The following is a 13,401-nucleotide window of genomic DNA, read 5'->3' as shown; positions in this document are numbered from 1 at the left end:
GACTACGGCTTGTGCTCGAGGAATCCAAAGATTGAAATCCTAGATTATTTGATGAGCGGGTTTTGCTCTAAGATCGAGCCAAGGGATCGTCAAGTTGAGCGTCTTCGCTCTAAGGATCTTACGAAGGGAAGGTAATTTCCCATGTTCACCGAAACTCTAACACAGCTTAAGAATTATGTACACTTTTGAGTACATGGGATAACACACGAAGATGCAGACCTATGCCAAGAAACTGGATGAGAGTTTGTTATACTCTCTTGAGCGCCTTTTTGCGCGCAAAGATATTCCGACACGAGAATCTCTATTTGAGATGTGTTCGGTAGAAGGAATTTGAGTTTCTCTACGGAGAAGAGGTTTTCTTATGGTCGTTGATCATTGAGTACGCTATGTGCTTTTACCATTACAATAGCAACTTTTGGTTGTGGTATATGTTTCTCCATGAGCAGGTCAAGTAACATTTACTGTGAGGTGCAGCGGAATGAATGTTGTATTTTCTCAAGATTAGTGATCTTTATTGCTCAAGGTTCCTTTTAGTTCTTAGGGCAGAAAAGAGTCTTCCGTCTTATGGAGAGTGCTATGATCATGAACAGAGTGAGTGGATATTGTGTGTGCAAGTGAATGAGACTGAGAGAAGGAGAGAGAAGAGATACAACACCCGAGAGGTTGTAAAACCCTCCTCCGAAGGCCCCGCTCTCGTCGGCGAGTGGTCTACTTTGATTGCACAAAGGTGTACAATGCGTATGCAATGGACAGATACAAGTTGGACTATGCCGATGACGACGACGGTGATGGCGACGACGACTTGATGGCAGAAATCTGTGATCTTCTAATCGCTGAATTCGGGGACTGTTTTGGTGGCTGAAAATGACTGTTTTGGCTGTGTTTTCTTGGGCTAAACTTGGGGGATCATCTGCAACTGAATGGGGCTGATCTGCTACTGTTCTAACTGCTAAAAACCTGCGTTTTTCAATGGCTGAAATCTGCGTTTTTTGTTCATGCTCAAAAACGCTGGGAAAGCTGAGATCATGCTGGCGTTAGTGATGTCAAAAACGTTGATGGTAGTGCTGAGGAGTATGCTGGCGATGGTAGGAATCTGCAACCGCTATGGTGCTGGTGATCGATGGCGAAGGCCTGCTGCTGTAGGAAACGCCAGGGATGAGGGGGAGAAGCAAAACGCTAGAGGGTCATGAGGGGGGGGGGAGGTACTGCTGAGAAGTTGCCTATTGAGCGGGAAGCTCCTGCTGCCTCTTCTGCCAGAAAGTGTGAACTTTGGTTTGCTTATATATTAACTTAGCAAAATTGCCCTACCTACTTTTGTTGGAAAGTCACTTAAAAATAATAAGTGAAAATACCAATAAATAGGAAAATAGGCTAAATGCACTGGAAAATTCCCCTAACTGATGCTAATGGATTCTGATGGGAATTTCGATGATCATGCTGTGTGCAACCGGAGGATATGCATCTATGCTAAGTGACTGGGCATGCACGGTCTATGAATAGACCCACAAAAGTGCTAGATCAGTGCTAATCTAAACTGACTGAACCCTGCTGTGGTGTAGCTTGTCCACGGACACATAGGGTTGGGATGTGTCACGTGACATTTATACGCTGCTGAAATAAATTCGAACTATCATGTTCGTAAGAATATAGTTCGCCAACCGTTTCAAAATGGTAAGAATTACATATGGGAGAACATCCCTGAGAATCAAAGAGGGTCCACTCTATTGTGAACCAGGTTTGAACGTACGTTCAGAAAATGCTATGGCTAGAATCCTATTTGCCTAAGATTTTGCAAGGCGTCATTGATGCTCGCAAGGTGAATAATTTTTATGATTTTGTAAGGAAGAGACTCTAATGGGCGTCTGGAAAACACTACTGGTGGTAATAACTCGCAGGAGGAAAAGATTGGAAGGAAGTGCCGCCGTGCACAAAGAATCTTCGGATGGGAACCGTCTGCTTAGGTTGAGCGACGGCCCCGAACAAGAACCTTCGTTAAGGTGATGGCAAACTTTGTGAAAGAAAGACATCGAGCTTAATGCTCTATGACTTGGGCATTCCCTATGTGGGAGGACACAAGAGGTTTAATACCCTCTGGACTAACAGCGTAGGATTATGCGTAAGGACAGATACCTAGATTAATTTCTAAGAAGATTATTCTTCTCAATTTTGAGAAAACGGATCAAGTTAACAAATTCTCGGAAAGACGTGAATGATGAGTTCGTACGTGGCTTGCTAGTTTGATGAATGGTGAAGGATATCCTCGAGGTACTAGAGGAACGTCATGAACCGGTGAGGTAAGTATTCAATTATTGAATTTTTGTTTAATTAAATTTTTAAGTTCTCTTTTGAGAAAGGACTAGCTCAACTCACCATTGAGCAAGATTTGGTATCTTTCCGATTTCTCCTCGGTAGTTCAGTTGGACCTCTACAGTTCAGGACAACTGTTTATAAGTGAGAGGGATGTTGCTAAATTGGCTTTATCTGACATAAAAATAATTCGAAATGAATTATTGAATTTATAAGTGAGAGGGTTTTCTCGCTTGGAACACCAGGAAAAATAATTCTAAATGAATTATTGGAATTTTAAGTGAGAGGGTTTTTCTCACTGGAGACATCCGAGTACATAGTATTCCTAGTGCGTCATTCAAAGTAATGACGGGAGCACTGAGAACTGGAATATCTGTAAGGCCACCAGGAACGGGTACTTCTTATGCGTCACATCGGATGGGTGACAAGGAGCATCGGACAGAAGTATCCGACCATCTGGGAACGGACATCTCTGATGCCTCATAGGATGGGTGACATAGAGCATCGTGAAGGAGATTGTACCGTAAGTTCGGTAGGAAAGGACTAGGTGATGGGTATTCCTGACATCGGAAAGGGGATAAGGAAATTCCGAACTATGTTGGAATTGTGCACAAGGAAAAGCAAGCACTTGAATGAATATGGGTTTAGAGGAAACTTTGAGGAAAAACAGATGCTTTCTGAGAAAGTGGGATGGCTTTTCGGGAAAGCAAATGCTTTCCCGCGAGGAAGTCTATGTCTCCATTGCAACTGTGCGTGCGATTGCATCCTGGGAAGTGCTGTGAAAGCATTGTTTTTAACTTATAAGGTTTTTATTGTTTTTAACTTATAAGGTTTTATTGGGTTTTATAAGGTTCGTCCACTTAATAAGTGGGCATTAATCAGGCAACAGATCAACCAGCGTTTTCGCCCTCTCTTTTTTTTGAAGAACAACGGAAAAATTTTTTTGAAAAAAAGAAAAAAAACCAACCGCAATCACTACGCGAGCAGCTATCTTTGCCATGGCCAAGGAGCTATAAAAGCATCACATGCCCTCTCCCAGAGGGAAGACCAATCTTTGCAAGGAGGAGATGCCGCAGCAGATTTCAGCCGTAAAGAAGACGTTGCCGATGATGCCCATGGCTGCCCCAAGTGTACCAGATGTCGCCAAGACCCGGTGCGCGAGTTCCCTCGCGAAGAAGTACCTACGAAGCGTGTTTCCATCGCGACAAGTTGCTGTTTTTCTCTATTTTCAGCCCATAAACGTCGTATGATTTACGAGAAGGAACCCGAGAACACACCTCTTTTGTGTGTAGGATTGGAAGAGAGGATTTTCTATGTAGAGATCTCTTCCGGGGAATTGCTTTTCGAGAATCGAGTTGCGTTTCGAGCGTCGAGACTTTGAAGGTAACGATTTCCATGTTATGATCTTTGAGTATTTGATTGCAGGTGTACTTCCTCTTCGTGAGGGAGTAGGAGCAGAGGAAGGCATGAGCCTCTGCAGGAGAAAAGCGCTCTGAGGAACTAGAGCTAGATCAGCCCCCAAGGGTTTCGTACCCAAGTTTGGGAAGTACATCCACAGATCGTAGAGAGGTAGTCTCTCGAGTTGTGATCCGGAAGTTGAGATTCCCAAGTAAGGACTTCGCGTCCGGGAAAGCAGAGTTGTTCTGCGGGCAGAGGACTTTGGAAACAAAGTTGGGAAAGAGAGTTGCAGGGATGTCATGCCCTTAGTTTGGAAGGTGAGATCCAGAGGCGAGAACCTTGGTTCTCAAGGATTTGGAATAAGGAACAGGAAGTTCCTTGGAATAGGGTTTTGCCCTAGGAATCGGAAGTTGACGCTTCCGGGAACCATCAAGTCTTATTCTAGAATGAACGTGGTAATACGTTCGGTTCAAGTGCTTGTATAGACTCTTTGAGCTTCACGCTCGGCCTCCAAGGCCACTCTTTGAGCTGCACTCTCGGCCTTCAAGGCCGCGCTTTGAGCGGCATGCTCGGCCTCCAAGGCCGCGCTTCCTGCTGCCGCTTTCTCCTTTCTTTGTTGTTTTCTTTCTTTTCGTTCGTCGCGCTCGTATTCTAAGCAAGGCGATTTGCTTCTTGTTTGTCCGTCATGTCCATCATCTGCTTGACCATTGCCTCCATAGGGTTTGGTACACTTGGTGGCGTAGATGGCGAAGGAGGAGGGTCGAAAAAATCTCCTGGTGGGGAAAATTCTTCGTCGCCTCTTTCATGCTCATCACCTGTATGCGAAGTATCCATTCCGCTTCGGGTGACGACCATGCACTATGATCTTTGGTTCTTAAGTCCTCTAGGAACTTGGGTTCTTGAGGGTCTTGAGGTTCTTGAGGTTTTCTTTCGCTTGCAAACCGTGTTTGAGAAGGATCTTCTCTTCACCCGAGTTCTACTCCTTTCTGCAGGCGCACCCCTTGACGGCCGTGCGCTCACACCAAGGTTGCTTTTTCCCACCTCACGTCGATTGTCCGGCCGCTAAGTGCACGGTCCGCTCTCAATGAGTGAAAAGAGACACAAGGGGAGGTTGGACAAGCCTTCTTTCCTGGGATTCCTGTCACTCTTCAAAAACACGATTAGGAATCGACACGCCCAAGCGGACTTGGGTTCATGCGACCGCAACAAGCAAAAAAAAATTTCTTGTGATTCTTGTGGTTCTTTCCTTGAGTGATACAGAACACTGCCAAAGCTCTCATACCAATGTAAGCTGCAGCGGAATGAATGTTGTATTTTCTTAAGATGAGTGATCCATATTTGCTCAAGGTTCCTTTTAGTTCTTATGGAAGGGAGAGCCTTCCGTTCTTTATGGAGAGTGTTGTGATCACGAACAAAGTGAGTGGATATTGTGTGTGCAAGTGTATGAGACTGGGAGAAAGAGAGAAGAGAGATACGACACCAGAGACGTTGTAAAACCCTCCTCCGAAGGCCCACTCTCGTCGGCGAGAATGGTCTACTATTGATTGCACATAGTGGTACAATGATGATGCATGGAAATTGATGCAAATTCGGGCTATGTCGGTGACGACGACGGGAACGGTGATAATGACCTAAGGGCTGAAATCTGCAACCCTCTAATTGCTGTCCACAAAATGCTATCTGCTGAAAATCTGGGGCTGATTCAGGACTGCTGAAAACGCTGATTTGGGTGCGTCTTGGGGGGGATGAAAAATGCTGATGTCTGCAGCGGTTTATGGCTGAAAACGCTGCTGTGCTTGATGCTGAAAACGCTGGTTCCTTGCAGCTTGTGGCGATGGTAAAAACGCTAGGTGTTGGGGAAGAAATGCGGTCCAGGCCAATGCTGAAAACGCCAAGCAGGATGGGGGGCTGGCGATGAGCAAAACGCTAGGGCTGATGGAGTGCTTGAGGGGTTCTTGCTGAGAGAGAGGGAGTACCTGCTCCCAAAGGCCTGTTCTGCTCCTTGCTCATCTGCCAAAGAGTGCTAGCTTTGGTTTGCTTATATATTTTCTTACCCAAATTGCCCTACCTACTTTTGTTGGAAAGTCACTTAAATTAATAAGTGAAAAATGTGAAAAATAGGGAAAATAGGCTAAATGCACTGGAAAAATCCCCTGATGGAATCTGATGGATTCTGATGGGAATACTGATGATCATGCTGTGTGCAACTAGAGGATTTGCATCTACACTAAGTGTCTGGGCATGCATGGTCTACGAATAGACTCATAGAAAGTGCCAGATCACTTCTAATCTAGACTTATTGGATTGACTGAACCGAGGTCATGCTGTAGCTTGTCCATGGACACATAGGGCTTCCTCTAGGTGCGCGGCTAGTTGTGCCTCTTGCCATGCGTGGTTCCAATTGATGGCATCTCCGGTAAGGTACATAGCAGTTTTCAAAACCTTGCTATTTCTTGTCTTCTTAGTTGTCGCAAAATAAGCATTAAATTGATGGAACCAAGAATGAATAACCGTAGCATCCATCTTATCATCATACTTACTGAAAGTCAACTTCTCTGTGACTTGATGCTTGGAATCCGCATCGTGGCTTGCGCCACTTGATGAACCTCGACGATCTTTGGGTAGTTTGGATTTCGAGGCAAGTACTTGTCGAATCAATTCTTGAGTGCGTAGTTCTCGTTAAGCCTCACGCTCGATCGCCAAGGCCACTCTTTGAGCTTCACGCTCGGCCTCCAAGGCCACTTTTTGAGCTGCACGCTCGGCCTCTAATGCCGCACTTCGTGCTGCCGCTTCCTCCTGTCTTTGTTGTTTTCTTTCTTTTCGTTCCTCGCGCTCGCGTTCTAAATCAAGGCGAGTTGCTTTTTGTTTGTCCATCATGTCCATCATTTGCTTGACCATTGCCTCCATAGGGTTTGGTACACTTGGTGGCGTAGATAGCGAAGGGGGAGGATCGAAAAAATCTCCCGGTGGGGAAAATTCTTCGTCGCCTCTCTCATGCTCATCAGCTGTATGCGAAGTATCCATTCTGCTTCGGGTGATGACCATGCACTATGATCTTTGGTTCTCAAGTCTACTAGGAACTTGGGTTCTTGAGGGTCTTGAGGTTCTTGAGGTTTTCTTTCGCTTGCAAACCGTGTTTGAGAAGGATCTTCTCGTCACCCAAGTTCTACTCCTTTCAGCGGGGGCACCCCTTGGCGGCCTTTGCGCTCACACCAAGGTTGCTTTTTCCCACCTCACGTCGATTGGCCGGCCGCTAAGTGCACGGTCCGCTCTCAATGAGTGAAAAGAAACACAAGGGGAGGCTAGACAAACCCTTCTTTCTTGGGATTCGTGTCACTCTTCAAAAACACGATTAGGAATCGACACGCCCAAGCGAACTTGGGTTCGTGCGACCGCAACAAGCGAAAAAAAAAATCTTGTGATTCTTGTGGTTCTTTCCTTGAGTGATACAGAACACTGCCAAAGCTCTGATACTATTGTAAGGTGCAGCGGAATGAATGTGTATTTTCTCAAGAGAGTGATCCATATTTGCTCAAGGTTCCTTTTAGTTCTTATGGAAGGGAGAGCCTTCCGTTCTTTATGGAGAGTGCTGTGATCACGAACAAAGTGAGTGGATATTGTGCGTGCAAGTGTATGAGACTGAGAGAAAGAGAGAAGAGAGATACGACACCAGAGACGTTGTAAAACCCTCCTCCGAAGGCCCACTCTCGTCGGCAAGAATGGTCTACTATTGATTGCACATAGTGGTACAATGATGATGCATGGAAATTGATGCAAATTCGGGCTATGTCGGTGACGACGACGGGAACGGCGACAATGACCTAAGGGCTGAAATCTGCAACCTTCTAATTGCTGTCCACAAAACGCTATCTGCTGAAAATCTGGGGCTGATTCCGGACTGCTGAAAACACTGATTTGGCTGCGTTTTGGGGGGATGAAAAACGTTGATGTCTGCAGCCGTTTATGGCTGAAAAGGCTGCTGTGCTTGATGCTGAAAACGTTGGTTCCTATGGAGGCAATGGTCAAGCAGATGAGACGCTCAACGAGAACTACGCACTCAAGAATTGATTCGACAAGTACTTGCCTCGAAGTCCGAACTACCCAAAGATCGTGGGAGTTGATCAAGTGGCGCAAGCCACGATGCGGATTCCAACCATCAAGTCACAGAGAAGTTGACTTTCAGTAAGTATGATGGTAAGATGGATGCTACGGAATCTTGGTTGCATCAATTTAATGCTTATTTTGCGACAACTAAGAAGACAGGAAATAGCAAGGTTTTAACGGCAGTTATGTACCTTACCGGTGATGCCATCAATTGGTACCACGCATGGCAAGAGGCACGACTAGCCGCGCACCTAGAGGAAGCCCTATGTGTCCGTGGACAAGTTATAGCATGACCAGGGTTCAGTCAGTCTAGTCAGTCTAGATTAGAAGTGATCTGGCACTTTCTGTGAGTCTACTCGTAGACCGTGCATGCCTAGTCACCTAGTGTAGATGCATATCCTCTGGTTGCACACAACATGATCATCAGTATTTCCATCAGAATCCATCAGATTCCATCAGATTCCATCAGGGGATTTTTCGAGTGCATTTAGTCTATTTTCCCTATTTTGGACATTTTTCACTTATTAATTTAAGTGACTTTCCAACAAAAGTAGGCAGGGCAATTTGGGTAAGAAAATATATAAGCAAACCAAAGCTAGCACTCTTTGGCAGATGAGCAAGGAGCACAACGGGCCTTTGGCAGCAGGTACTCCCTCTCTCTCAGCAAGAACCCATCAAGCACCCCATCAGCCCTAGGGTTTTGCTCATCGCCAGCCCCCCATCCTGCTTGGTGTTTTCAGCATTGGCCTGGACCGCATTTCTTCCCCAACACCTAACGTTTTTACCATCGCCACAAGCTGGGTTTGGTACACATGGGGCCGTAGATGGTGAAGGGGGAGGGTCGAAAAAATCTCCTGGTGGGAAAAATTCTTCGTCGCCTCTCTCATGCTCATCACCTGTATGCGAAATATCCACTCCGCTTCGGGTGACGACCATGCACTATGATCTTTGGTTCTTAAGTCCTCTAAGAACTTGGGTTCTTGAGGGTCTTGAGGTTTTCTTTCGCTTGCAAACCGTGTTTGAGAAGGATCTTCTCTTCACCCGAGTTCTACTCCTTTTCGCGTGTCACAAAGTGATGACGTGGCGGACAGCAATAACCCTAATTTTTGCCAGAAACCCTAAAATTCCTGCAAACCCTAATTTCTGACAGGAACCCTTATTTCCAGAAATCGCGGAGGCTGAAATGATTTTTTTTTTTTTTTGGGAAAATGATGAGCGACGCGAATCTTGCTTTTAAAAAAAAAAAAAAAGAGAAAAGACTCTAAGAGAGAGAGAGAGAGAGAGAGAGAGAGAGAGAGAGAGAGAGAGAGAACTGACGCTTTTTATTTTAAAAGCTTTTGGGGCTCTGCTTTTGGGCATCCCTTGTACCTTTAAATACGTGGTGAGGGCTTCACTTCTCAGAGCATCTGAACGTAGAGTCTGAGAGTGAAACCCTAACCACTCTCTTGTACTTTGATCTGATTAATATAAAAAGAAATACCGAAAGGGGCGCTAGTCTTTGGGGCCAATATCTCTAGGCACGGAACTCCGCCGGGCCAGTGCAAATCTATTGTGATCTGTGAATTGTTTTGAAGTGGTTATTTGGTGTTGTCGCGGTTGATTCTTGACATGGAGTGTCCAAGTCTGTTACACTGGTATCAGAGCACGGCCGATTTCTCTTCTACGGGAATCCGATCCCCGATTTTTTTTTTCCGCGGCACCTATGGCTTCAGGCAATGATCAGTCGACTCCCTCTGCATCTGGAGATGCGGGCTGGGATCACAACGAAGATTCAGACAGAGAGTATGGCCCGCCTCGGCCTACTCAGGCGGAGCGGCGAGAGATGGAGCGTCGTCAATTGATTGGCGATGCAACAAAGATGGTGCTCAATTTTGCCAGGGACCCGAAGATGGCAAAATATATGAACCAGACCTCTTTGGAAGAGGTACAGATGGAGTGGCAAAGAACCACAACACCACTCCCGAAACCTGCTCTCAGGAAACCTTCTGCCTCCAAGAAATATACGGAGAAGGAACTGGAGAACGTGGTTGATGCACGGATTGCTCAGCTTTTCGACGTGCAAAAGAAAGGCAAAAAGCAGAAGAAAAGAACTGACCTTACAAGTTATTTGGGTCGTCAGTCGACTTTTGACAAGGCAAAGAAATTGAAGAAGCGCGTCAAGTTTGAAGACCTATTCTTTCTTCTTCTTCTGACAGTTCTTCTAGCTCTTCAGACTCGAGCGAAGAAGACAGGAAAAGCAAAAAGCGAAGCAAGAAACAACGCTTCGGAAAGAGCAAGAAAAAGGCAAGGATGTCTAAGTCTCGCCCAGTGAGTGACACTTCTACAGAGGACTCGTCTATGGACAGTTCAGACTCTGACAACGGAAACTTTTATGCGAACAAGAAGAATTTTTACAAAGCCAACCAGTATGACTTTCGCGAAGATAAAAGCAAGAAAGTCAGAGAGTTTAAGGAAGGTGGCCACTCGATCAAGTTTGATACTTTTCAGGATACTCAGATGTTTCGAAGGCTTTGTCTTTTATACAGCAGTGTGACATCGCTTTCGCGGGAGGATGCTATTCAGAGCACTCCAAGATTCGGAGAGCTGCCTCTTACTTTAAGGGGAATGCTCGTACTTGGTGGTCTACGCTTCTCTTAAACACGACTGCGCCCGTTAAATGGCTGAAATTTAAGAAGCTTTTTATTTCTTCTTGGTTGATGCAAGAATATGAACGAGGTGTACGAGCTGCTTGGAACCATCTTCGGATGACCAAGAAAGATACAATCAATGCTTATTGTGAAAGATTCTGGAGCTCTTTTCTACCCGCCTCTTCATTCAAGAAGATCTCGTTCAGAGAACAGATTGAGCGGTTTACCTTGGGTCTACCTACAGAGATCCGAGATCACTGCTTGTGAACAGAAGTCAGCTTCTATTCAGGAGTTGATGAGTCATGCGAAGCGGGGCTTTGCCATTCACTCTGGCAGTTTGACCTACCCCACAGATGAGGCCATGACACAACGAGCCGAATAGACTTCTTGGAATGAAAGTAGAAAGAAAAAGAGCAACCCAGAGAAAAAGGATGCACAACCCAAGCTTACTCCTGAGGAGAGAGCTCGCTTCATCAGAGAGGGGAAGTGCTTTGGATGCGGGGAACATGGACATATCTCCACGAAGTGCCCTAAAAAGGCACAGAAAGAACAGAATGATAAAGACGACGACAGGTCTGAGAGTTCGAGAGCAGCTGAGGAACGTGGCAGAAAAGGCATATAGAAAAGCAGAACTGGTACCACATGGCGTGGGACTTGCACTGAATCAAATGAATGAAAGTACAAACTTTGCCGCTTTTGGGGCAAAGTGAAGGATCAGGAAGCTCTTTTGAAGGAGCCAAGGCCAACTTCTTTTCACTTGGAATTGGCGGCTCGATTTGGAACTACGCGCGACAGATTGACGCCACAGGCGGAGGTAGTTCGACTGGCACCCGGATGGGATGTTGCCATTACACTGAGCATTGGCAAACTTTGTTTGCAATGACAGGGGTGTTCAAGGCACGCGAGTGACGTTCTACTCGGGATCCCTTGGTACCACAAGAACTACGCCATGGTTGACTACCGGGCTGAGAAAGCGACTTTGATAAATGAAGGGCTTAGAGATTGTACTTGATGAACTTCAGTTTTTCTTACTCATTCTTTTGGGAGAACTGAACGATGGATAAAGGTTGAATATGTCTTGACCTGAAGAAAAGAACGCCAAGATTTTTTTCTCCACGCTCATGCCGATTGCTTTTGAGAGGGCCTGAAGATCATACCATTGATCTGATATCTGGAAGCACGCCACCGAATCGGCCACCTTATCGTGTGAGCCGAGTACAGAATGAAAAGATTATGAACCCAGTGAAAGACCTCTTGGAAAAGGGTCTTGTCCAGCCTAGTACTTCACCGTATTGCTCTCTAGTGTTGTTGGTTTTTGAAGAAAGACGGATCTTGGAGAATGTGCATCGATTATAGCACTCTCAACGAAATCACCATCAAGAACAGATTTCCGATTCTTAGGATCGATGATATACTCGACAAGTTACAGGGATCCTCGTGCTTTAGCAGGATTGACTTGAAGAGTGGATATCATCAGATCAGGATAGCGCCAGGAGATGTCTACAAGACAGCTTTTCGAACGACTTTTGGGTTATTTGAGTTTTTGGTGATGCCTTTTGGCTTAACCAATGCTCCTGCGACATTTAACCACATGATGGACAGGATTTTTCGAGAGTACAAGCTATTTGTTGGCACTTTCTTTGACGACATCATTGTCTTCTCCAAGAATGAGGCAGAACACAGAGATCATCTGCTTCATGTCTTTCAGGCATTACGAGATCACACGTTAGTGATTAATGCAAAGAAAAGTGATTTTTTCCTACCAGAGATACACTTTTTGGGACACATTGTGTCAGCAGCAGGAGTGCAAATGGACCCGGCCAAGATAGAGACTATCCGTGATTGGCCCTATTTGAGGAATGTCCATGAAGTTAGAAGCTTCGTGGGATTGTGTTCGTACTACAAGCGGTTCATACGAAAGTTTGCAGAGGTTGCGTCCCCTTTGCATACCTTGACACAGAAAGGTGTACCTTTTTCGTGGGGACCCACAGAGGTGACTGCCTTTCGGACATTGAAAGAGAAATTGACTACGGGACCTGTTTTGACTTTGCCGGACTTGCAGAAGTCATTTGAAGTGTATTGTGATGCCTGTGGTCGTAGTCTGGGTGCGGTCTTGATGCAAGAAGGCCATGTCATAGCTTACGAGAGCCGTTTGTTCTCTAGGCCGGAGATGACAGCACAGATCTATGAGAAAGAGCTTTTGGCGATTATCCATGCTCTTACTCAGTGGCGGCATTACCTACTCGGAGCGGATTTTACTGTCTTTACAGACCATCAGAGTTTGCGCTACTTCTTGTCACAGAAGCAGCTTTCGGAAAAGCAGATGCGGTGGGTGAACATCTTGTCACAGTTCCACTTCTAGATTGTCCATGTGCAGGGACAGAAGAATGTGGTGGCAAATGCTTTGTCTCGGAAACCGTTGGTTCTGGCTATTTCCGCGATACATCATAGGAGCTTCGAGGATATGGTTGATCAGTGTGCCACAGATACAAATTTTCCAGATATTTTCACACGGATACAGGATGGGGAGACAGTAGTTGGATACTCCCTTCGAGAAAGCTACTTGATGAAAAAGACTATGTTGTGCGTTACACAGTCGTTGAGGGAAAAGGTTATGACTGATTGCCACTGTCCACCTTTTACGGGTCACCGTGGCATTGCTACCACCATGATAGGGGTAGACAAATATTTCTTTTGGCGGAGACTCAAGAAGGATGTGGAAGAGTTTGTGCGCAGTTGCTTGGCATGCCAAAAGGTCAAGTTTGACAGGCATAAAGCACAGGGATTGTTACAGCCTTTACCCATACCCACTCGCCCCTGGGAAAATATTGAAATGGATTTCATTTTTTTGATCTCCCGAGAATACAGAATGATCACGATGATTTTCCGATTACATGGCACGTCTGAGACGATTCTCTCCGACAGAGACCCCAGATTTATGAGTTGGTTTTGGAAGGCAATTTGG

Source organism: Adiantum capillus-veneris, chromosome 12 (genome assembly GCF_014529385.1).
Source record: "Adiantum capillus-veneris isolate H3 chromosome 12, ASM1452938v2, whole genome shotgun sequence".
In the NCBI taxonomy this organism is placed as follows: domain Eukaryota; kingdom Viridiplantae; phylum Streptophyta; class Polypodiopsida; order Polypodiales; family Pteridaceae; genus Adiantum; species Adiantum capillus-veneris.
Note: the sequence above shows the minus strand (reverse complement) of the source record.